Consider the following 23,766-nt stretch of genomic DNA (forward strand, 5'->3'; position numbering starts at 1 on the left):
CCATTCCCAAAGACTACTCATCACATGTGGAAGGGACTGGACAATGGGTTGGAGAGGGATGCTGATGAAGAGTGAGCTACTTGGATCAGGTGGACGCTTGAGACTGTATTGGCATCTCCTGTCTGGAGGGGAAATGGGAGGGTAGAGAGGGTTAGAACCTGGCAAAACGGTCACAAAGGAGAGACTGGACGAAGGGAATGGGCTGATTCATTAGGGGGAGAGTAATGGGAGTATGTAGTAAAGTGTAAATAAGCTTCTATGTGACAGACTGACTTGATTTGTAAACTTTCATTTAAAGCACAATAAAATTATTTTAAAAAATATATAGAGAAGAAACCATTTGTCATTTCAACATTTTTCACGTATACAATTCAGTGTACCGCCATCACCAACATCCATTGCCAGATTTTCCTTCACCATAAACAGAAACTCAGCGTTTTGAAAACAATGTCGACCCCTTCTTCCCTCCCTAGGTGCACTCAGGGTGTCTTTTTGGGTAAAGATTGGGGGAAACCTCAATGCAATCTTGAGGTAGGTCTCAACTTGGGGTCCAGGAAATGTATGGAGGTTGAGAAAGTAAGGGTCCCTATGATGTTGTGAGCAGAGCAGTAAAATTTTCTGACATGTTTTCCAATTTTTTTTAAGTCCTCAGCCACTCCCTGGTGCCTTCAGGATAGTGTTCACAGTTCTGAATGTGCCTATCTGCCTCTTCCATCTTCCGACCTTGAAGTTGTGATAGAATAAATGGATGTGTAGAACTTCATAGATATACATAGGAAATGGTAGCTTATTCTATGCATTGAAGTCCTTGGGTGCTTCTATTAGTTAACACGCTTGATTGCTAACAGAAAGGCTGGCAATTTGACTCTACCAAGAGGCATCTCAGAAAAAAGGCCTGGCGATCTACTTTTAAAATGTCAGCCATTGAAACCCTGTGGTGCACAGTTCTACACGGATACACATGGATGGCCATGAGTTAGGGTCAACTTGACAGCAACTGGTACTAGTACTGGTATTCTATGCATTAAAAAAAAATCCGTGGTCATCAAGCGACCCTATAGGACAGAGTAGAACTGCCCCAAAGGGTTTCCAAAGAGCACCTGGTAGATTCAAACTGACAACCTTACAATTAGCAGTCAAGCTCTTAACCACTGTGCCACCAGGGCTTCCTTACATTATCTAGATGCTTTTCATTTCTACAGGAAATATATAAGCATTTTCTTTTCCTTTAACAAATATATATGTATGTATGATGTTTCTTGTATATATGTATGTATACATGTATTTTTGTATGTATTTATATATGTATTTGTATGTATTTATTCATGGGAGCCCTGGTGGCACAGTGGTTAAGAGCTCTGCTGGTAATCAAAAGGTAGGCAGTTTGAATCCAGCAGGTGCTCCTTAGGGGGTAGTTCTACTGTGGTCTATAGCATTGCTGTGAGTCCGAATCAACTTGGCGGTAATGGTGTTTATTCATGGGCGTACTCTTTTCACCCATGATGGCCTGAAGTCCCAGGGGGCTGACCCCCAATTCATGTTATGAAGCTAGAATAACCTTTAAGCAAAAATACGAATATAATAGCATAAAAAGGAGAGCTTGGTGCAATTAATTATAGATTTAAGATACCTGAAATGCTAGCTATTGAAGTTTTACTAGTTCATTAAAAACAAAACAGAAACCTATTACCGAATTCATGGGTTTATTCCACCAAATTAAACAATTACTTGAAATTAGAAAGTCTAGAGAGAAAAAAGGAGCCTTGCTGGCACAGTGGCTAAGCGCTCAGCTGCTAACCGAAAGGTCAGAAGTTGGAACCCAGCAGCCGCTCTGTGGGAGAAAGATGTGGCAGTCTGCTTCTTTAGAGATTACAGCCTTGGAAACCCTATGGGGCAGTTCTACTCTGTCCTATAGGGCCACTAGGAGTCAGAATTGACTTGATGGCAGTGGGTTTGGCTTCTTGGGTAGCACAATTAAGCACTCAACTACTAGCCACAGGGGTGGAGATCCAAGCCCACCCAGAGGCACCTTGGAAGAAAGCCTTGCTGATCTGTGTCTGAAAGGTCATACCCTTGAAAACCCCATGGAGCACACTTCTACTCTGGTAGTCACGGGGTTGCCACCAGTGAGAGTCAACATGAAGGCAGCTAACAACAACAGAAAGGAAAATCGATAATCTCAATAGATAGTGGAATACATACATCAAAATTAGATCACTGTCTCCTGATTTTTTTTTTTTTAAAAGGGTATAAAAAATACGGAAAGCTAGGGACAAAAACATAGGGCTTTGACATGATGGACATTATTGATCTCATACCCAAAGCTAAATAATAGCAGGTAAAATGGAGGTGAGCTTATTAAACAAGGAAGTGAACAACGATGCCTACTACCTATATGATTATTGGAAATTGTGCATGATAAACTCAGAGCTGAAGCAGAAAGAAGAGGTGCAAATACTGGAAATGACAAGGCAGAATGAGATTTATTGGCAGATGCTATGACTGTCTGCCTGGCAGCAAGAGGATCTACTTTTAAATGGTGGAGCAAATGGATTATTTCCAAAATGAAAGTGAAGAGGGCTTAAAGCACTTACTGATAAAGGTCAAAAACTAAAGCCTTCAGTATGGATTACACCACAACATAAAGAAGGCAAAAATCCTCACACCCGGATCAATTAAGCAACATTACAATCAACAGAGAAAAGATAGAAGTTGGCAAGGATTTTGTTTTACTTGGATCCACAATCAACAGCCATGGAAGCAGCAGTCAGGAAATCAAAAGATGCATTGCATTGGGCAAATCTGCTGCAAAAGACCTCTTTAAAGTGTTAAAAAGCAAAGCTGTCGCTAAGCAAAGCTGTCACTTTGAGGACTGCGGTGCACCTGACCAAGCCATGGTAATTCAGTCACTTCAGATGCATGTGAAAGCTGGACGGTGAATAAAGAAGAACGAAGAAGAATCGACAACTTTGAATTATGGTTACTATACATGTATTGAAACAGAGCCCTAGTGGTGCAGTGGTTTAGCATTCATCTGCTAACCTAAAGGTCAGCAGTTTGAATCCAGCAGCTGCTCCTTGGAAATCCTATGGGGCAGTTCTACTCTGTCCTATAGGATCGCTATGAGTCAGAATCAACTTGACGGCAATGAGTTTGGTTTTGGGTTTATATATATTGACTGTACCATGGACTGCCAGAAGAACAAAGAAATCTGACTTGGAAGAAGTGCAGCCAGAGTACTCCTTAGAAGGAATGCTCTCTGTGGGAGATGTAAATTTGTTTATCATACCACAAAGGACCCTTCTGCCAGCTCCTCCTCCAGGGTTGGGGAGTCAGGTGATGGAATTTGTTCTTAGTTCTAGCAGCCACAGGAGCCGTTGAAGTGTGTATACAGAGAGTTGATGCAATCCCATTTGTGTTTTAGACAATTCTCCCTGTCTACAGAGAGAAGAATGGCTTACAGGAATAAATGTCTGGAGTTTGGGAGGCTACTGAGGTCAACGTGTTTGCTTTAAAGATGAAAAAAAATTTTTTTTTAATGAGCTCTATCCTAACTATGAAAAATACGAATGAAGGTTTTCAGTTAAGTCCCTCTGAAGTCCTCTCATTGTTGTTATTAGGGGCCGTCAAGTTGATCCCGACTCATAGCCACCCCGTGTGACAGAGCAGAACTGCCCCACAGGGTTTTCTAGGCTGTAATCTTTACAGAAGCAGAATGCCAGGTCTTTTCCCCATGGAGATCCTGAGTAGATTCTAACTGCTGACCTTTTGGTTAGCAGCCGAGCCCTTAGTCTGCTCCACCAGGAATCCTCTCTTGTTGTGGAGCCCTGGTGGTATGATGATTAAGAGCTCAGGCTGCTAAAGCAAAAGGTTGGCAGTTCAAATCCAACAGCTTCTCCTTGGAAACTCTATGAGGCAGTTCTACTCTGTCCTATAGGGTCGACTGTTCCAGTAACCTTTAAATGTCCAAAGAGTCTAAACACGTAGGAGAACTTTGAATAAGGCTAGAACGAAAACACGATTCTTCCATCTCTGCAGGCAATTTTACAGAGAATATGCCAATTATGCACAAAGAATATAATTTTACTTGTTTAAGAGAGTCAAACATGTAACCTTCCACTTGTTAACTGAAGAGACCAGCTGTTTGGAAGTCTGCATTTTGTTATTAAACCTTCCTGATAACAGTGAAGCACTACCTGGAATATGGTCAAGGTGCTGGGTTGCATTTGGCTGTTGATAAATTTAATTTGGCTGAAACCTGGAAGGGAGCAGTTGCTGAAGGACCGTGTCTTGCTGATTGCGTCCAGTGGTCAGGGCTCGGGTGCTACCACTTACCCTAACTTGCTGCCCAAATTCCGTATTTCATGGAAAAGTCTTTATCTGTTCCTCTTTTCAGTCTCTCTTGATGGCTGGTGATGCTAATGGGTTATGAAACTCCTTCTAGAGCCCACACTAGGGGCCACAGGGCTGTGTTCTCCATTGATTACTAGGTGCTGGGGGAAAACAGAACATTTTAGAGAAACGAGGGAATATTCACTTTCCAATCTCGCTCTTTTTTGTTCATTTTGGTGAATAAACCCACAAAACTTATGCCAATTCAACCATTTCTACAAGCGAAATTCAGGGGCATTGATTAAATTCCTCAAGTTGTGCAACCATTCTCACCCTCCTTTTGCAAACCACTGCATCACCATGAACAAGCTAAAACTCGCCCTCTACACCCCTGGTAACCACTAATCATCTCTGGTTTCTATCTATTTGGTTATTTCAGATAATGAGATCCTAGGCTACTGGTCTCTCTGAGACTGACTTCTTTGGCTCAGTGTGACGTTGTCAAGGTTCACCCATGCTGTGGCATGCATCAGGACTTCATTTCTCTTGATGACTGAGTAGTATCCCGTTGTATGGACATTCCACATTGTGTTTATCCGTTCACCTGCTGATGGGCATTTCAGTTGTTTCCACCTTTTGGCTGCTGTGAAAAGCGCTGCAGCGAACATTGCTGTATAGTTTCTGTCTGGTTTTCTGCTTGCAATCTCTTTGGCTCCCTGGGAAAGGATGACGTGAATGGAATCAATGTCCCCATTTCAAAATCTTACTCAAGTTTCAAAGATGTTCTCCACACCCACCGTGTGTGATACATAAAACCTTTTGGATTTACTGCTGATGACAGGCATGACCCAAGTTCAAAAAAAATACAGGCAAAATTAAATTATCTCTATTATGATGACAGGATTGGAACCAGAGTAAGAAGTTTGTTTGCTCATCTGGTTAGGCCAAAAAAGCCACATTCAGATGGGTTATCTTCCCTTTTGCTCACCTGGATGTCATATAGGATATTTGCATAAATGCAATACAGTAGTCCCTGGTTGGTGCAAACGGTGAATGAGCCCAGGTGCTAACTGAAAAATTGGAGGTTCCAGTCCACCCAGAGATACTGGGTAAGAAAGGCCTGGCAATCTACTTCTAAAAATCAGCCTTTGAAACCCTATGGATTCCTAAAAAGAAAAGAAAAAAAAGACCTACTGGACTGCTGGAGACTGGAAGAATTCCAGACTACTGCCCTGAGATATTCTTCAAACCTTGAACTGAAGTAATCTCCCAGGTCACCTTGTAGCTAAATAACTGATTGGTTCTAAAAATAATGAATATCACCCATAAGTACTGTGCTCCTTTAAAAAATTACCTATATGAGACCACACAGTCAACAATTATTTTAAAATAAAGGGGTCAGGGCAACTAGATTAATGGCAACAGAAAAACCAGAATGGAAATAATGACAATGTTCCTGCATTGTGAAGCACACAACCAATGTCACTGGACAACTGTGTAGAAATTGTTGAATGGTAACTAAAACTGCTCTGTAAACCTCACCAAAAGCACAATAAAATAGTATTTAATCAAAAAAAGAACCTATGGTGCACAGTTCCTCTCTGACGCACATGAGGTCACTTGAGTCGGAATCAACACGACAGAAAGCGGTTACTGGTTATATAGGAAGTGCTTAGATACAAGGAGAGCCCTGATGGTGCAGTGGTTAAGAGCTGGGGCTGCTAACCCAAAGGCTGGCAGTTCAAATCCACCAGCCACTCCTTGGAAACCATATAGGGAAGTTCTACTCTGTTCTGTAGGGTCTCTATGAGTCAGAATCAACTCAACGACAACAGGTTTGGTGGTTTGGGTAGACACAATGTAAGCATGTCACAGCAGGTAAATGGAAGATAAGCTTACTTCATGAGAGTATAGGCGTGAAGTGAAAATGTATACGGAATTGTTAGAACCATTCAAAAACCAACAAACATGGTAGGGCTGGACCATCTCCTCGCTCCCACGCCTTGGCTGTGTGTTATTTTGCTTTTACTGTCTGCTGATTCAGTCCGATTGTTCATCCTCCCTTGTTTAGACTTGTCTCCAACTGAGCAGCTCCAACTTCCAGATGAAGCGGAACACTCTGCTCATACTCCTTTGCATCTGACTTGGCTCTGTTCAAGAGTGAGCTTTGCCACTTCCAAAATGATCCTGATTGAGTCGAACTGCAGAGTCCTTCCCTTCTAGAGCCTCCCGTAAACCAGGTGCTGCTGAGTTGACTCCGACTCATGGTGACCCCATGTGTGTCAGAGTAGAATTGTGCTCCATTGGGTTTTCGATGGTTGATTTTTCAGAGGTGGATGACCAGGCCTTTCTTCCAAGGTGCCTCTGGGTGGCTTTGAACCTCTAACTTTTTGTTGAGCAGCCTAGTCCAGGGCCTCTGAGCACAAATTAGGAGGCTGGTAATGAAAAACTCTGAATCATTGTGCTTACACTCTGAAGACTGGCCTGATTTACATTCAAGGAAGCATTTTCTCATCTTCCTTGTCCTCCAATAGCCTAAACTGATCATTTAAAAGCCAGGATTGCAAACTTGATGTAGAAGTTATCTGAGGTAACACATAACTGTAACACATGTGAGGTAACACATCACCAATATAAATGACCTACTCAAAGAGACCAAAAGAAAAAAAATTTCAGCTGAAGACTCCTTTGAAAATAGAATTGTTTCTCATTCAAGAATAAAGGTGACTGCTCATAGAAAGACTGGATTGTAATAAAATTTCTGGCTTCCAAGTATGCTGAAATCTCTCAGAAATTTTCTAACAGCTTAGAGTTTTTTTTGGATCTGATATTTTCAAATCTATTGGTCCCTGTATTTTATAAAAATCCAATAAAACACCATAATGTGTCTATTACTTGTTCACATAAATTTGTGATGTTTAATGTGCTTGCTATAAAAGGTCTCCAATAATTCACAATTCACCTGAAAAGTACCAAGACGGAGGTTATACATTTGAAAGAACTTTTAAACCACTCAGTAACTCAGAACGTACTAAAATTTTGAAATGTTATTAAGAAAATTTATATTAATTCCAGTTTATATTTAAATGTATGCCTTGGATAAATGCATTGCATTTTATCTTAGAAGAACTTATACAAACCCTTTCTATTTTAACTATCGCAATTGATATAAACATATTTACATATGTAAATATAGAAAATACATAAAGGAGTGAAAAATTTTAATATATAACCGTGTTTACAAAAATAACACGCGACTTCTGCGTTTGTTTTCTGGCTGCGTTCTTCCTGTTGAAGGCACCGTCATAAATGCTGCCGTGTTGATCTTCTTCCATATGTTGCTATAAAAAAATTAGCATAGCGTGCTTACAAAAAACATCAAAAGGGAAAGGCTCAGCAAGACAAGAGCAAGAGGCATGCATTAAAAATATGGTCTGCATAGATATACATATTACATAGATTTTCATATATATAGGGTGTGGAGGTGTGTGAGTGTATGACTTCTGATTTGGGGGATGATAATATGGTTTATGAAGCCACATGTCATGGATTGAATTCTGTGCCCCCAAAATAGTGTATCAATTTGGCTAGGCCATGATTCCCAGTATTGGATGACTGTCCACCATTTTGTCATCTATTGTGATTTTCCTGTATGTAAAACCTGTCACTATGGTGTTAGTGAGGTGGATTAGCGGCAGTTACGTTGATAAGATCTACAAGATTAGATTGTGTCTTAAGCCAATCTCTTTTGAGAGATAAAACAGAGAAGCGAGTAGACAGACACAGGGTCCCCAGACCACCAAGAAACAAGGGCCAGGAGAAGAATAATCATCCTTTGGACTCAAGGTCCCTGCACTGAGAAGCCCCTACATCAGGGGAAGATTGACAACAAGTACCTTCCTCCAGAGTCGACAGAGAGAAAGCCTTCCCCTGGAACTGGTGCCCTGAGGTTGGACTTCTAGCCTACTAAACCGTGAAACAATAAATTTCTGTTTGATGAATCCATCCACTTGTGGTATTTCTGTTATAGCAGCAATAGATAACCAAGACATCACACTTTGCTCTTTCTTTATTCTTCTAGTTAATAACCCATTCTTAAAGGCTCAGTAAGTCCCTGGTTGGCAAAAACAATTACTGTGCTGGACTCTTAATCTGAAGGTTTGTGATTCGAACTCACCCAGAAGCATCCCTGAAGAAAGGCTGGGAGATCTTCTTCCATGAAGACTATAGCATAGAAAACCCTGTGGATCAATTCTACTGTATAACACATGGGGTTGCCATAAGTCAGAATTAACTCCATGGCAATGGGTTTGGTTTTTTGCTTTAAAGTCTCGGGGGGAGGGGGGAACTCCTGAAGAAGTATGGCCAGAATTTTTAAAATACCATTTTATAAATTTAAGAGACATTTTTCACATGGAGAAAAAACTTGAGGGTTTAAAATTGTTAAGGATTTCACACTCCAGTGATTTATCTTTCATTGGCACAAATGATGTAAGTTTGTTCTCTATAAAAATATTAAAAGGATGTATATTGACTGTGATGATTAAGGTTGCTTATCAACTTGGCTAAGCCATGATTCTCGGTGGTTTGGCAGTTATGATGTAGTTTGGCAGTCGTGTGATGATATAATCACCACCATGATGAGAGCTGATATAATGTAATCACCTCCATAATGGGATCTGCTGTGAGTAGCCAACAGTTGAAAGAGAGTTTCCTTGGGCATGTGTCCTGCATCCAATACAGACAGACTTTCTGGCAAGGCTCTCTGGCATTTGCTCACTCTGGATTCTGCAGATGGCTCTTGTTCATCTGACCTGTGATTCCTGGGACTTGAACCAGCAGCTTACCTGCCCATCTTGGGATTCGTTGATCTTCACAGCCTGTGAGCCAGAGGCCTGCTGTCTGATCTGCTGATCTTGGGTTCACCAGGGTCTGCAGCTATATGAGTCAGGAGAATCCTTCAGCTTGACCCACAGCCTTGGAACTTTCCAGCCTCCACAAATTCATGGGCCATCTCCTTGACATAAATCTCTTTCTGCGTGTATATAGACACTTGACTGCTTTTGCTTCTCCAGAGAAACCCAGCCTAAGACATTAATCTATTATTTTATCCCTCAAATTTATCAAAATACATAAGCATACTAACCTAGTCCCCTAGTGCAGATGGACACAAAACTCTAGAATTTCTCCATTTTTTCCAGTTACTGAATTAATATTAATGAGATTACCTAATTTGCTCTGAGCAGGTAGTTAATCACAAAGTACCAAGCCAAGATTACAAACTAGGAACCCTGGTTGTGCAGTTTCACTCTGTCATATTGGGACAACATGAAATGGAATCAACTCAATGGCAACAGTAACAGCAACAACCAAGTTGAGGGTGGGAAACTTATGCGTTGGAGATTCTTATAAAACAGATTTTGTTACTGCCTATTAGTAATATGCTGCCCTGGTAGAATAGTGGTTAAGAGCTATGGGTACTAACAAAAAGGTGGAGAGTTCAAATTCAGCAACTGCTCCTTGGAAACCCTACAGGGCAGTTCTACTCTGTCCTATAGAGTTGCTATGAGTTAGAATTGACTCAGAGGCAACTGGTTTCGTTTTTCTTTTTTTGGATTTTATTAGTAATATCTTCAAGTCAAGTGAGAAGAAATTTGGTTGTCAAGACTGATAAGGGTGCTAATTGAATTCACGTTGAAAGTGCAATCCTGGGATGCCTGATACAGGTGACTCATGGTGACCCCATGCACAAAGGAATGTTACTGTCCCTGTGGTCCTGTGCCATCCTCATGATCAGTCATGGATCACACCCTTGTGATCCTTAGGCTTCTCGCTGGCTGATTTTCAGAAGTAGATTTCCAGGCCTTTCTTCCTAGTCTGTCTTAGTCTGGAAACTCTGCTGAAATCTGTTCAGCCCCCTAGCAACACACAAGCCTCCACTGACAGACCGGTGGTGGCTGTGAGTGAGATGCATTGGCCGGGAATCAAACCAGGGTCTCCCACGTGGAAGGAGGACAGTTTTACTGCTGAATCACCACTATCTCACACCACAAGAGCAGGTACATGAGAACCATTGCCGTGTTACTATTAAAAGTCTCTGATGACAAAAAACCATAAGAACAAAACCAAAAGGGACAAAAAAGAAGAATACAGTTCCCTAACCCTGAATGCCCTCATGAGCCCATGGAATTATCCAACCTTATCCGCCATGACTACCTGGTCTCCTATACCAGGATGTTCCACTCTGATCCTTCGTCCAAGCTTTGTCTGAATCTCTCCTCACTTCTTCCTCATCCTGCCACACGTAGATAAGCTGACATCCACTGTCCATCACCCAAATGTAGGGGAAATAGGTGACCTGATTTATGTTGGGGTCAGCTGACCTAAATAGAAGACACATGAAACTGCCACAGAGCCTAATCCATCCTCATCCCAGACTAGGCTGCATTTTCAACCCTTGTGTTTGTCATTCACTTGGTGTAGTCAAGTTTTTAGAGCTGCTGAGCTCTAAAAACAATTACACAGGGAATGTCATCACCACAAAGGCCACACACATGCCTGTAGTTCATGTAGATGCCAGTGACATGCATGGCAATTGAATTCTATAATTTCCCAATCAGCAGAGTCTCTTTGTTGAGTCAGTGTATTAAAAACACACAGACATTTAATGCTATGACATAAGGACTTTAGGACATGAGTGTTCTTGTGGGGAAAAGCATATGGAGACAGTTTCCCCATGGGTGATGTGCTTTGTATGTTGCTGTTTAATATTTTCATGATCAATATGACACTGGTTAAAAAAGCAAATAACAAAAAGCAAGTTGGAAGCCATTCACGGGTGCCATGGAATAGAAAGAAAGAAAAAGACCAACAGCCAAGTGTGCACAAGAAATGAGTTCTGCCGCAAAGAAGAGGAATAAAATACCCAAGGGAAAAAAAAAATTCACTTCCATAACTGTAAATAGCTTTCCTACCTATAAAATGGCAGTCTCGATGGCTAAGTATAAGAAGTGTCTCCTTACTTTCAGATATGACCAACGTATACAGAATTCTTTTCCGTATTCTGACTCCAAATACGTTCTTCAACATTTTTTCTCTGGGAGATGAAACTAACTAGGTCAGAAGTCTTTGCAGATCATGGAGAAGTTTATTTTCATATGTGTATCTAATAACAGCATAGAAGCCTGGGTGGATAAGAGGTTAGGGATTGGTTGCTAAGCTGAACATTGGTGGGCCAAATCCTGCTGGTGCTGCCATGAGAGAAAGGCCTGGTAAACCCTATGGAGCAGTTCTACTCTGCAACACATGGGGGAACCATAAGTTGGAATGGACTCAATGGCAGTGGGTTTGGTTTTGGTTTTATAATACCTTATGTGTCTTTAGAGTTGAGGAAAATCATATATTCTACTCTGAAAACATTGATACATATACAGATGTATGTATGTATATGTACATATACACATATTCCACTAGGAACTGGATGTTAATTCTCTGAGTATAGAGCAGCAATTTTAAAATGATTTCATTTCTTTTAAAAATCTGCTTATGTAAGATTTTCCAGCACAACCAGCTTCTGCCCCTCTCTGAGGCTAGTCTGCTCTGCTCTCTCTATTATTAATTTCTGGGACGTACACAGCATGAAAAGGCTTGTGTATTTATACTAGGTCAGACCTATACATTTCAGTGATTTAATATACGCCTAATTAGTGAAGGTCTAGCAAATACATTTTCGAGGTGGTTTCTAATTGATATCCATGTTGGATTGTATGTTACGTCAACTCTTAGACGTAGATAACATCTCATAGAATCTGGCTAGATATCCTTTTTTTTCACTTCCATTTGCATTCTTTCAGAGCCTGCTCCATGCAAGATAATACCCTTCAATAATGAAAACAGTACCATAGCTATTCTCCTTCAGCAATGGTTCTGCCAGACCTTAACAACCATAACCTTTAGAACCAAACTCAGGAAGAATTACACTTTTAACGTTTTACAAGGTCATGGAGTCAACACACATCCATTGTTCTTCATTTGCCATGTACTTTCTAACTGTCGGATATTACCAGACCATCAAACTCTGTCCTATTGAAATGCACTTTAGGAAATTTAATACTCAAGGTCATGGAGTCAACACACATCCATTGTTCTTCATTTGCCATGTACTTTCTAACTGTCGGATATTACCAGACCATCAAACTCTGTCCTATTGAAATGCACTTTAGGAAATTTAATACTCAAATCACAAGATTTTTTTCCTATGTCAAGAAAATGCACAATTGGTATCAGTTATTCAATGCTATTAAGGGAAAAATATTACCCTATGAAAATAAGGAAAAAAAGAAAGAGGTCATTGTGTTAGTGGTGACTATCACGGAAAAGCCACAAGTGGATGGCTTACCAAAGAGAAATTTATTCTCTCACAGTCTAAGAGGCTCGAAGTCCAAATTCAGACCATTAGCTCCTGTGGAAGCCTTTCTCTCTGTTGGTTCTGGGGGAAGGCCCTTGTCATCAATCTTCCCCCTGGTCTAGGAGCTTCTCAGCACAGGGATCCCAAATCCAAAGGACTGACTATTCTCCTGGTGCTGCTTCCTTGGTGGTGATGAGGTTCCTTGCCTTTTTTTATATCTCAAAAGAGATTGACACAACGTACAGCGTAATCCTGTAGATTGTGTCCTGCCTCTTTAACATAATTGCCTCTAATCCTGCCTCATTCACATGGTGGAGGATGAGATTTACAGCAAAAAAGGATAATCACAACAGGTGACAAAATGGAGGACAATGACACAATACTGGAACCATGACCTAGCCAAGCTGACACGCATATTTATGGGACACAATTCTATTCATAACAGTCATAGATACACAGGTGAGTCTTGGGGTTAGAGTCAGAGGTGAAAAGAAAACAGAAGTGGCAAACATAAGTGTGGAGTAAGCAGGCTATAGGAAAGTTTGAAAGGGTCCTGGTGATGCAATGGTTAAGCACTCAGAGCCTAACCAAAAGACTAGCAATTTGAACCTATGAGCTGCTCTGCAGGAGAAAAGGCCTGGAGATCTGTTCCCATACAGATTACAGCCTAGGAATCCCTATGGTCAGCTCTACTCCATCACATGGGGTCATCGTGAGTTAGAATCAACTCAGGGGTACATATCAATAGCAACAGGCAAGTTAGACCAGAGAAGAAATGTCCTTTGTCATCAAAGCTTCCTTAGGTGTACTGAGCTGTCCAAATGGCCCCGATGTATACACTTCCCTGTTTGCAGCTGTTTTGTAAAGAAAAACAAAATTGCTCATGAGCCAATAATACAAAATTTACTGAAGTATATAACAAAGACCAAAATAAATAATGAAATGTAATATATATTTACTACCCGAGAGTTTTTTCCAAACCCACCTAGTATTTTGACTCAAAGCTAATCAAAGGTACAGCAGAGATTTTCCTGTTTTTTACCTCACAAAACGATTCTCCGGATCATCTGGAAGAGTCAATGTTCAGGAGAAGGTACATTCATCTGAAAAAGAACCAAAAGAGGGAGGGAGGGGGCACCTGAATTATTCCAGTGTAACTCTGCGATTATTAAGCTAGTGCGGTGTTAGAACAACCGTGTGGAGGCTGGTTACTAAAATGAAACAGACAAATGAGCAAACAAACAAAGCAGCACCAGCATATCAGACAATGGAATGTTAGGTAAGGAGAGTTTTGGTTAACTCTCGAGGGAAAAATAAAATTCATTTCCTCCCTGATTAAACCCAGGAATCAAAGATATTTAATAGGACTCTCACTTCCAGTTGGGGAAGAATATCACTCTCAACAAATAAAACAACTAAAATATTCCAATTTTTTTGTTTTTTGTTTTTTTTTTATATCATTATGTTTAAAAAAAGTCCTTAGTAAGCTGAGGACATAGGTAACATAAAGGAATTTAGTTCCAAGAAGTGACCAATCCTTTGGGGAGAATATCACTCTCATCTTAACAAATAAAACAACTAAAATATGCTAATTTTTTTTTTGAAAAATCATTCTGTTTAAAAAAAAGTCCTTAGAAAGCCAAGCACACAGGGAAGATAAGGGAATTTAGTTCCAAGAAGTGACAAGCCCTTTGTAGGAAGGAAGAGACCCAGGCTGCCTTCATCCCTCGTAGGGTATGACGGCAGGAGAATTCTGCCATAGATGAGGGTGTTACGGATTGAATTGTGTCTCCCCAAAATGTATGTCAACTAGGCTAGGCCGTGATTCCCAGTATTATGTGGTTGTCCACCATTTTGTGAGCTGATTATCCTATCTGTTATAAATCCTAATTTCTATGATAGTAATGAGGCAGGATTAGAGGACACTTAATGAGACAGGACTCAATCTACAGAATTACGTTGTATCTTAAGTCAATCTCTTTTGAGATATAAAAGGGAGTATCCAGCAGAGAGGAGAAGAACCTCAGCCACCAAGAAAAAGAGCCGGGAGCAGTGGGCATCCCTTATACGTGGGGTCCCTGTGTTGAAAATCTCCTAAACCAAGGGAGATTGATAACAAGGGCCTTCCTCCAGAGTCAACAGAGGGAGAAAGCCTTCCTCGGAGCTGGCACACTGAATTTGGACTTCTACCTTCCTAGGCTGTAAGAGAATAAATTTCTCTTTGTTAAAGCCAACTGCTTGTGGTATTTCTGTTATAGCAGCACTAGATGGCTAAGTCAATGCTTCAAGGAAAACCCAACAGGAAGTCATTCTAGCCCTAAGGACACTATGAGTCAGGTTTAAGAATTATTTGTATTACTACCAGTTACCCAAAGAGCTCCGGTGGTACAGTGGTTAAACACTTACCTGTAACTGAGAGGTGGGTAGTTGGAACCCACCCACTGCCCCATGGGAGAAAGACCTGGCAACCTGCTTCTGTGAAGATTACAGCCTAGGAAACCCTGTGGGGCAGTTCTTCTCTATCACATGGGGTCTCTGTGAGTTGGAATCCACTTGATGACACCTAACAACAACATGTCAGTTACCTAGAGTTTACAGGGTAGTTTGAATGCAGTGAAAGGCCAGAACCATGTACCTCAGTGGGGTGTGCTATATATACATATCTATATCTGTATATATCTATATCTACGTATCTATCTGTCTATCTATGTAGGAATTGCATACATTTGTTTTCTACAACTTTATATCCTCTAAATCCAGTCTCTGGGAAGTCCATCGTTTTTTATTTACTGTTGCAGTTGTTAGCTGCCACTGAGTCAGCCCCCAATCCATGGCAACCCTATCCACAGGGGATCCAATCCCTCTGGCCCACTGGGTTTTCACAGGCTGATTTTCAGTAGCAGTTCACCAGGCCTTTCTTCTTAGCCTCTGTTAGTCTGAAAGCTCTACAGAAACCTGTTCAACATCATAGCAACATACAAACCTCCCCTATCAGGTGGGTGGTGACTACGTATGAGGTGCGTTGACTGGGAATCAAACCCAGGTCTCCAGCATGGAAGGCAAGAATTCTACCACTGACCCACCACTTTGTTTGCACTTGATTGGTGCCAAATGTGCAATAATTTCATGCATATAAATATACACATAATATACATACACAAATCCTACCTGAACCTTTGGGACACAACAAAAGCAGTGCTCAGTTTATAGTCATAAACGCTCACATTCAAAAAGAAAGGGCCAAAGTTAAAACATTAACCCTACAATGCAAAAAGTGGAAAGACAAAAGCAAAATAAGTCCTTGGGCATAGAAGAAGGGGAATAATAAAAATTAGAGCAGAACTAAATGAAATAGGAACTAGAAAAACAACGAAAAGAGTTAACAAGACCAAAATCTGGTTCTTTGAAAAGGTCAACAGAATCAATAAACCACTGGCCAAAATGAAAATAGAAAAAGAGGACAGGAAGCATGTAATCTGCTTAAGAAATGAGATATGTGCCGTCACAACAGACCCAACTGGAATTAAAAGAACCATAACAGAATAGTATGAAAAAATGTATCCTAACAAATTTGAAAACCTAGAGCAAATGGACAACTGTCTAGAAACACACTACCTAAACTAAGGCAAACAGAAGTAGAATAACTTATACACCTATAAAAAAAGAAAAGACTGAAAAGGTAATTTAAAAACTCCCAACAACAAAAAAAGGCCTGGTCCTGAAGGCTTCACTGGAGTATTCGACCCAACTTTTAGAGAAGAGTTACCACCAGTGCTACTAAGGCTATTTCAGAGCATAGAAAATGATGGAATATTCCTAAACTCATTCTATGAAGCCAGCATAATGCTGATAAAATCAGGTAAAGACAGCACAAAGAAAGAAAATTACAGACCAACATCCTCCATGACCTTAGGTATAAAAATCCTCGACAAAATTCTAGCCAATAGAATTCAACAACTTATCAAAAAATAATAATACTAATAATTCACCGTGACCAAGTGGGATTCTTACCTGCTATGCAGTGATGGTTCAACGTTAGCAAAGCAATCAATGTAATTAACCACGTAAATAAAACTTCATTAGTAAGCACTTCAAGCCCTCTTCACTTTCAGCAAACAAGGTTGTGTCATCTGCGTAATGCGGGTTGTTAATAAGTCTTCCTCCAATCCTGATGCCCTGTTGTTCTTCATATAGTTCAGCTTCTCAGATTATCTGCTTGCCATAGAGATTGAATTGTGAAAGCGTACAGCCCCGACGCACACCTTTCCTCACTTTAAACCAATCAGTATCCCCTTGTTCTGCCTAACAACTGCCTCTTCATCTACGTAAAGTTTTCTCATGAGCACAATGAAACCATTTGCACTACAGGGGACCATCTCTCTCTATAGATTTGCCTATTATATATATTTAATATAAAATAAGTAATATATAATCTTTTGTCACTGGCTTCTTTAATTTAGCATGATATTTTCAAGGTTCATCCATGCTGTGCCATATATCGGTACATCATACTACCACATTTTGTTTATTCAATCAACCATTTATAGATATTTGGGTTGTATCTGCCTTTTGTCTATTATGAGCAACACAGCTGTAAATATCCATGTGCAAGTTTTTGGGTGAAATAATGATTTTGTTTTTCTTTAGTATACTATTGTGTGTGCGTGTGTGTGTGTGTATGCTGTTTGTGCATTGTTAGTTAAGATTTGTACATTATTTATGGCATGTATTAGGGCTCCTAGTATTCTCTCTAATTTTTCCTCAATGATCTTTATCATTTCAGATTTTATATTCAGTTCTTTGATCCATTTTAAGTTAGTTTTTTATGTGGTTTAAGGTATGTGTTTTGTTTCAATTTTTTTTTTCCAGATGGGTATCCATTTATGCCAACACCATTTGTTAAAGAGATGTTTTCCCATTTAACAGACTTTGGGCCTTTGTCAAATATCAGCTGCTAGTAGGTGATTGAATTTATGTCTGGGTTCTCAATTCTCTTCCATTGGTCTACGTATCTGTACTTGTACCACTACCAGGCTGTTTTGATTACCGTGGAAGTATAATAGGTTCTAAAGTCAGGTAGTGGGAGATCTCCCACTTTGTTCCTCTTCTTCAATAATGCTTTACTTATCTGTGTCCTCTTCTCTTTCCATATGCTGTTAGTGAATTGTTTCTCCATCTTGATAAAAAATACCATTAGAATGTGGATCCTGATTGCATTGTATCTGTAGATCGCTTTGAGTGGAATGGACATTTTCAAAATGTTGAGTCTTCCTCTCCAAGAGCATGGTATGTTTTTCCACTTATGTAGGTGTCTTTTGTTTTCTTGCAATAGAGTCTTGTAGTTTTCTTTGTATACGTCTTTTACATCTCTGGGTAGGTTTATTCCTAAGTCCTTTATCTTTTAGGGTGCTATTGTAAATGGTATTCATTTGGTAATTTTCTTTTAAAAGTTTTCTTAGTTGCTATAGAGAAATCCAACTTATTTTCCTACATTTATCTTAAATCCTGATACTTCGCTGAAGCCTTCTATTAGTTCCAGTACTTTTCTCGTGGATTCTTTGAGGTTTTCTGTGTATAAACTCATATCATCTGTAGATAGGGATACTTTTACTTCCTCCTTACCAACATAGATGCCCTTTATTTCTTTTTCTTGCCTTGTTGCTCTGGCTAGGACCTGCAGCACAATGTTGGATAATAGTGCTGATAAAGAACATCCTCGTCTGGTTAATGTTCTCACAGGAATGTTTTCAGACTCTCTCCATTTAGATTGATATTGGTGGTTGGCTTTGTATAAGTGCACTTTATTATGTCAAGGAAAGTCCCTTCAATTCATATTTTGCTGAGTGTTTTTTCAATCAGGAATGTATGTTAGATTGTGTCAAATGTCTTTTCCACATTATTTCATAAGATCATGTGGTTCTTTTATTTATGTGATGAATGACATTGATGTTTGTCTAATGTTGAGCCAACCCTGCATACCTGATGTGAATCCCACATAGTCAGGATGAATTATTTTTTTGATATGTTGTTGAATTCTACTGGCTAGAATTTTGTTTAGGATTTTGGTGTCTATACTCACGAGGGATATTGATCTGTAATTGTCTTTTTTTGTGGTGTCTTTATCTGGCTTTGGCATCAGGGTTATGCCGGCTTCATAGAATGTGTTTGGGAGTGTTCCTTCTGTGTACATGTTCTGAAATACCTTTAGTAGCACTGGTATGAACTCTTCTCTAAAAGTTTGGTAGAATTCTCCAGTGAAGCCACCAGGGCCAAGGCTTCTTTTTTTTTTTGGCTGGGAGTGGGGAGGTGGAGGAATTTATTACCACTTCAATCGCTCCTCTTTTGGGTTTATTTAGTTTTTCTACATGGGTTTGTGTTAATTTAGTTATGTGTGTGTTTCTAAAATTTGTCTATTTCCTCTTGGTTTTCAAATTTGTTGGAGCACAATTTTTCTGAGTATTTTCATTTCAGTTGAGTCTGCTGTGATATCACCTATCTCAAAAAATTCACCTGTATGTGCAGCTTTTGCTGTGTCCCAAATGTTCTGGTAAGATGTGTTTTCATTCTCATTTGATTTTCTGAAATTTCTTTATTCCACCTTTGATTTCTTCTACAGCCCAGTAGTTTTTGAGCGAGGTGTTGCTCAGTTTCCATGTATTTGATTTTTTTTCCACTTGCTGTTCCTGTTACTGATTTCTACTTTGATGGCTTTTTGGTTAGAAAAGATGCTTTGTAATATTTTGATGTTTTGGATTCTGTTAAGGTTTGCTTTGTGGCCTGAAATGTGCTCTATTCTGGACAATGTTCCATGTGCATTGGAAAAAATGTATAATTGGCTGCTGCATTGGCTGCTGTTGTGTGGAGTGCTCTGTATATGTCTTCAGGTCAAATTGATTGCTTGTAGCATTTCGATCTTATGTGTCTTTGTTGAGTTTCTTCCTACATGTCCTGTCCTTCACCAAAAGTGGTGTGTTGAAGTCTCCTACTATTATTGTGGAGCTTCTGTTTCTCTTTTCAATGCTGTTAGATTTTGTTTTATGTATTTTGGGGCCCTATCTTTGGTGCATCTATATTTATTATGATTAAGTCCTCCTGGTGTAGTGACTCTTTAAGCAATATATAGTGTCCTTCCTTGTCTTTTGTGGTAGATTTTATGTTAAAGTCTGTTTTGTCAGAGATTAATATTGCCACTCGTCCTTTTTTGCTTTTGTTTGGTATATATGTATTTTTCCATCTTTGATATTATTATTTTTTTTTTTCTCTGAGTCTCAGGTGTGACTCTCGTAGGCAGCATATACAACAGTCATGTTTTTTTGTCCATTCTGCCACTCTGTCTCTATTGGTGCATTTAATCCATTTTCATTCAGTGTGATTATTGATAGATACGAGTTTAGTGATATCATTTTGATTTGTGTGTGTGTGTGTGTGCGGTGTTGACAATTTCTTTGTTCCACTTAATTTTCTGTGCTGAGACATTTTTCTTTATGTATTTTCTTTTCATCTTTTTCACTATTGTTGATTTTGTGTTTGCTGACTCTTTACTTTTTTTGTTAATTTCTATGGGTAGGTTTGTTAGCTTCCTCTGTGATTACCTCAAACTTTGCATCTATTTTTCTAATTTCTGACCAGTTTTTTCGTCTTGTTATCACCTTACCTTTCACTCTATATGTAAGTTTTATGACTACACTATTTAGTCCCTCTTTTTTTGTTTTAATGTTGTTATCATTTACATATTGATGTCACTGTTTCCTATTTTCACTCTTTTGAGTTTGATTTATATCTGCAACTAACCTATCTGTGTTTATACCTGGTTGGTCTATCCTGTGTTCTAATCTTGGGTCGTTGTCTGATATTGTTGGTTCTTTAGCCAGAGAACTACTTTTAATATTTCTTGCAAACTTGTTTTGTTTTTACAGGTTCTCTTAACTTCTGTTTATCTAAAAATGCCCTAATTTTGTCACCATATTTGAAAGACAGTTTTGCTGGAAATATAAAATTTTGGCTGATTATATATATATATACAATTTTTTTTTTCCTTCAAGGGTTTAATATATGTCATCCCATTGCCTTCTTGCTTGCATTGTTTCAGCTGAGTAGTCAGTACTTTGTCTTATTGGCTCTCCTTTGTAGGTGACGTTTTGTTTATTCCTGGCTACTCTTAAGAATCTATGTTATCTTTGTTTTTGGCAAGTTTGATTATAATATGATTTGGTGACTTTCTTTTGGGATCTACTCTTTGTGTGGTCCAATAAATTTCTTGGATAGATATCTTCTTGTCTTTCACAGCATTGGGGAAATTTTCTGCCAGCAAATTTTTAACAGTTCTCTCTGCATTACTGTGATTTCCCCTTACCCCCCGTTCTGGCACTCTAATCACTCATAGATTTTTTTCTCTTGATATTGTCTCACATAATCCTTAGAGTTTATTCATTAAAAAAAAAAAAACTCTTTGATTTTTCCTCAAATAAATTGGTTTCAAGTCTTCCTCTTCAATGTCACTAATCCTGACTTTCATTGCCTCAATTATGTTCCAGCGATCTCCTATTGGGTTGTCTAATTCAGAAATGTCATTGTTAATTTTTTGGATTTCTAGTTGTTATCTCTCTATGGATTCTAGAGACCTGTTAAATTTGTTGTTCTGTTCTTGTGTTGCTTTCTTGAATTCCTCTATTGCTTTTTCTCTGTGTTCCTTGGGTTGTTCAGAGTTTTGTCAGATTTCCTTCCTGATCTCCTGAAGAGCTCTGAATATTAATCTTTTGAATTCTAACTTTGGTAATTCCAAGACCCTCTCTTGATCTGGAAGATCTCCTCGTTCTTTGATCATTTTCTGGAGCCTTCTTGACCTGGTTCTTCATGTGGTTTGATATTGACTCCGGTCTCTGAGCCACCAATAAGTTATTATATTTATATTTTTCTTGTATGTTTGCTTACTGTGTCCTAGGTTTTTCATTTGTCAGATATATCCAAGTAGGTGGCTGGGCATGAGAGCTATTTTTGTTATTGGTGTCTTTGAAGGTTTCAGGTCCTGTCACTAGGTATATGAGTTCAGGAGACTGTTTATTTTCCTATGCAGATTCGGCTCAGGTGTCCAGGTCATCAGTCACTGAGTATGTGTTGCAGACTCTAACCTAAAGTCCTAGATGAGCAGAGATATGTAAGGGTGTTTTGAGTGGCTACAGGCATCTTTTTACACTAGGGGCATATATGCTCAGCAAGGCTCAGGGCTGACAGCTGTCCCTGAGTGCCTGGGTTAAAGACATATCCATGTCCCCTAGAGAGAGTAGGTGGGTGGATTTTGCACCCGGACATTGAGAACCCAGTGATGTTGGCAATAAGTCCTGGGAGGCACCACTTATTTGTAGATCCCTGTCGTTTATAGCTCGATGGAATGGGTGATATCACCAGCAATCAGGCCTTTTATGTGGGTGGGTGAGGACCCTGTTTAATGAGCATGATGATGTCCAATGTCATGAGTTTGCATCTCTCCCTTGGCTTCTGTAGTAAAAATAGGCTTCAGGTACATGCCCTGTTGTTCTATGCTAATGAGGGCCCTCACTGTTGAATCAACCCACACAGGTCTAGGCAGGGATGACGGGTGTTAGAAGCCCATGGACCTCTTATGCCAGTGCCTAGGCTTAGGGACAGAGCCTGGCATGAGTATCTGGCTTAGGAAGTGTGGCATTGTTTTAAAGCCTTAGGCACGTTTAGGGGCATGTGATTCAGAGTTCCCAGCTCAGGGTGCTTGGCATTAATAAGGGCTTGCAGTGCTGAATCATCATACAAAGGTCTAGGGAGGGTTGAATGTTGTTGTAAGTTCATGGACCCCCCTTATGTCCATGCCTAGGAAAGAGGCAGTGCATGCCCTGGATTCCTGGCTTGGCAGGAAGTGTCTATTTTTGAAGTGTAAGACTGGTTTGGGTGAGGGTTGCCCTCAGTTCTGGCATAGGGAGCATGGCATTTGTTGAGTATTACCAGATCTGATGTAGAAGCAGAGCTGGGAGGGGGTTGGGTGAGTGGAAATTAGCACCTCTCTGCTGTCAAAGTCCTGAAGGGGGTGGGGCTATTTTGACCCCATGTAGTGGGTTATACACTTGCACTTAACTTTCAAAGGTCCAGTGCTGCTTCCCCTCAGCTCTGGAGGCTTATTCAGACTCTCCACTGCCTGACATGGAGAAACAAGTCCCGAGTGCTGCTGTTTGATTTGGTCTGAATGTGCCTGGTGACTTAGCCTGTAGGGTTCTGGATACCTCACAACTGGCACTTCTTCCCCCTGTTGCTCAGTCTGACTCCTCAACTTTGTCTATGATGATCAGGGCTCCTACATTGTGACACATATTCATTTCACTTATTTTTTCGGGCCTTTGTTAAATCGGACCACAGGAAGCATCTTACTCTCCGTCATCTTAACCCCACCAAGACCAATAATTTTTGACAGAGATGAAAAAGCATTTCGACTGAGGTAAATAGAGATCAAATCAGAAATAAAGGAATGGAGAACTGATGAACAATGGAGAAAATCAACAAAGCCAAATGTTGGTTCTTCGAAAAGATTACTAAAATTGCAAATCTTTCCCTAAACTGACAAAAGTCAGAGGAGGAAAATAACAAAAATAAGACATAAAACTGAAGACATTACAACAGACACAACAGAAATAAAAAAGGACAACAGAGTACCATAAAGGTTGTATTCCATCAAATTTGAAAATGTAAATAAAATCGGTTAATTCCTAGAAACACATAACCTACCTAAACTAACAAAAAAGAGGTAGAAAATCTCAACAAACTCATGAGAGAAGAGATTGAAGCTAAACCTTCCAGCAACAAGAAGTCATGGGACCAAATTAATTAACTGCTGGACTTTACCAATTATTCAGAGAAAAAGCAACACCTTCTTCCTCGAACTCTTCTAAACTATAGAACAGGTAGCAATACTCCATAAGTCGTTCTATAAAGGAAACTTACCCAGATATCAAAGCCAGACAAGGAAACAACAAAACAAAACAAAACAAAAATAGGCTAGTAGCCCT

Source organism: Loxodonta africana, chromosome Y (genome assembly GCF_030014295.1).
Source record: "Loxodonta africana isolate mLoxAfr1 chromosome Y, mLoxAfr1.hap2, whole genome shotgun sequence".
Classification (NCBI taxonomy): domain Eukaryota; kingdom Metazoa; phylum Chordata; class Mammalia; order Proboscidea; family Elephantidae; genus Loxodonta; species Loxodonta africana.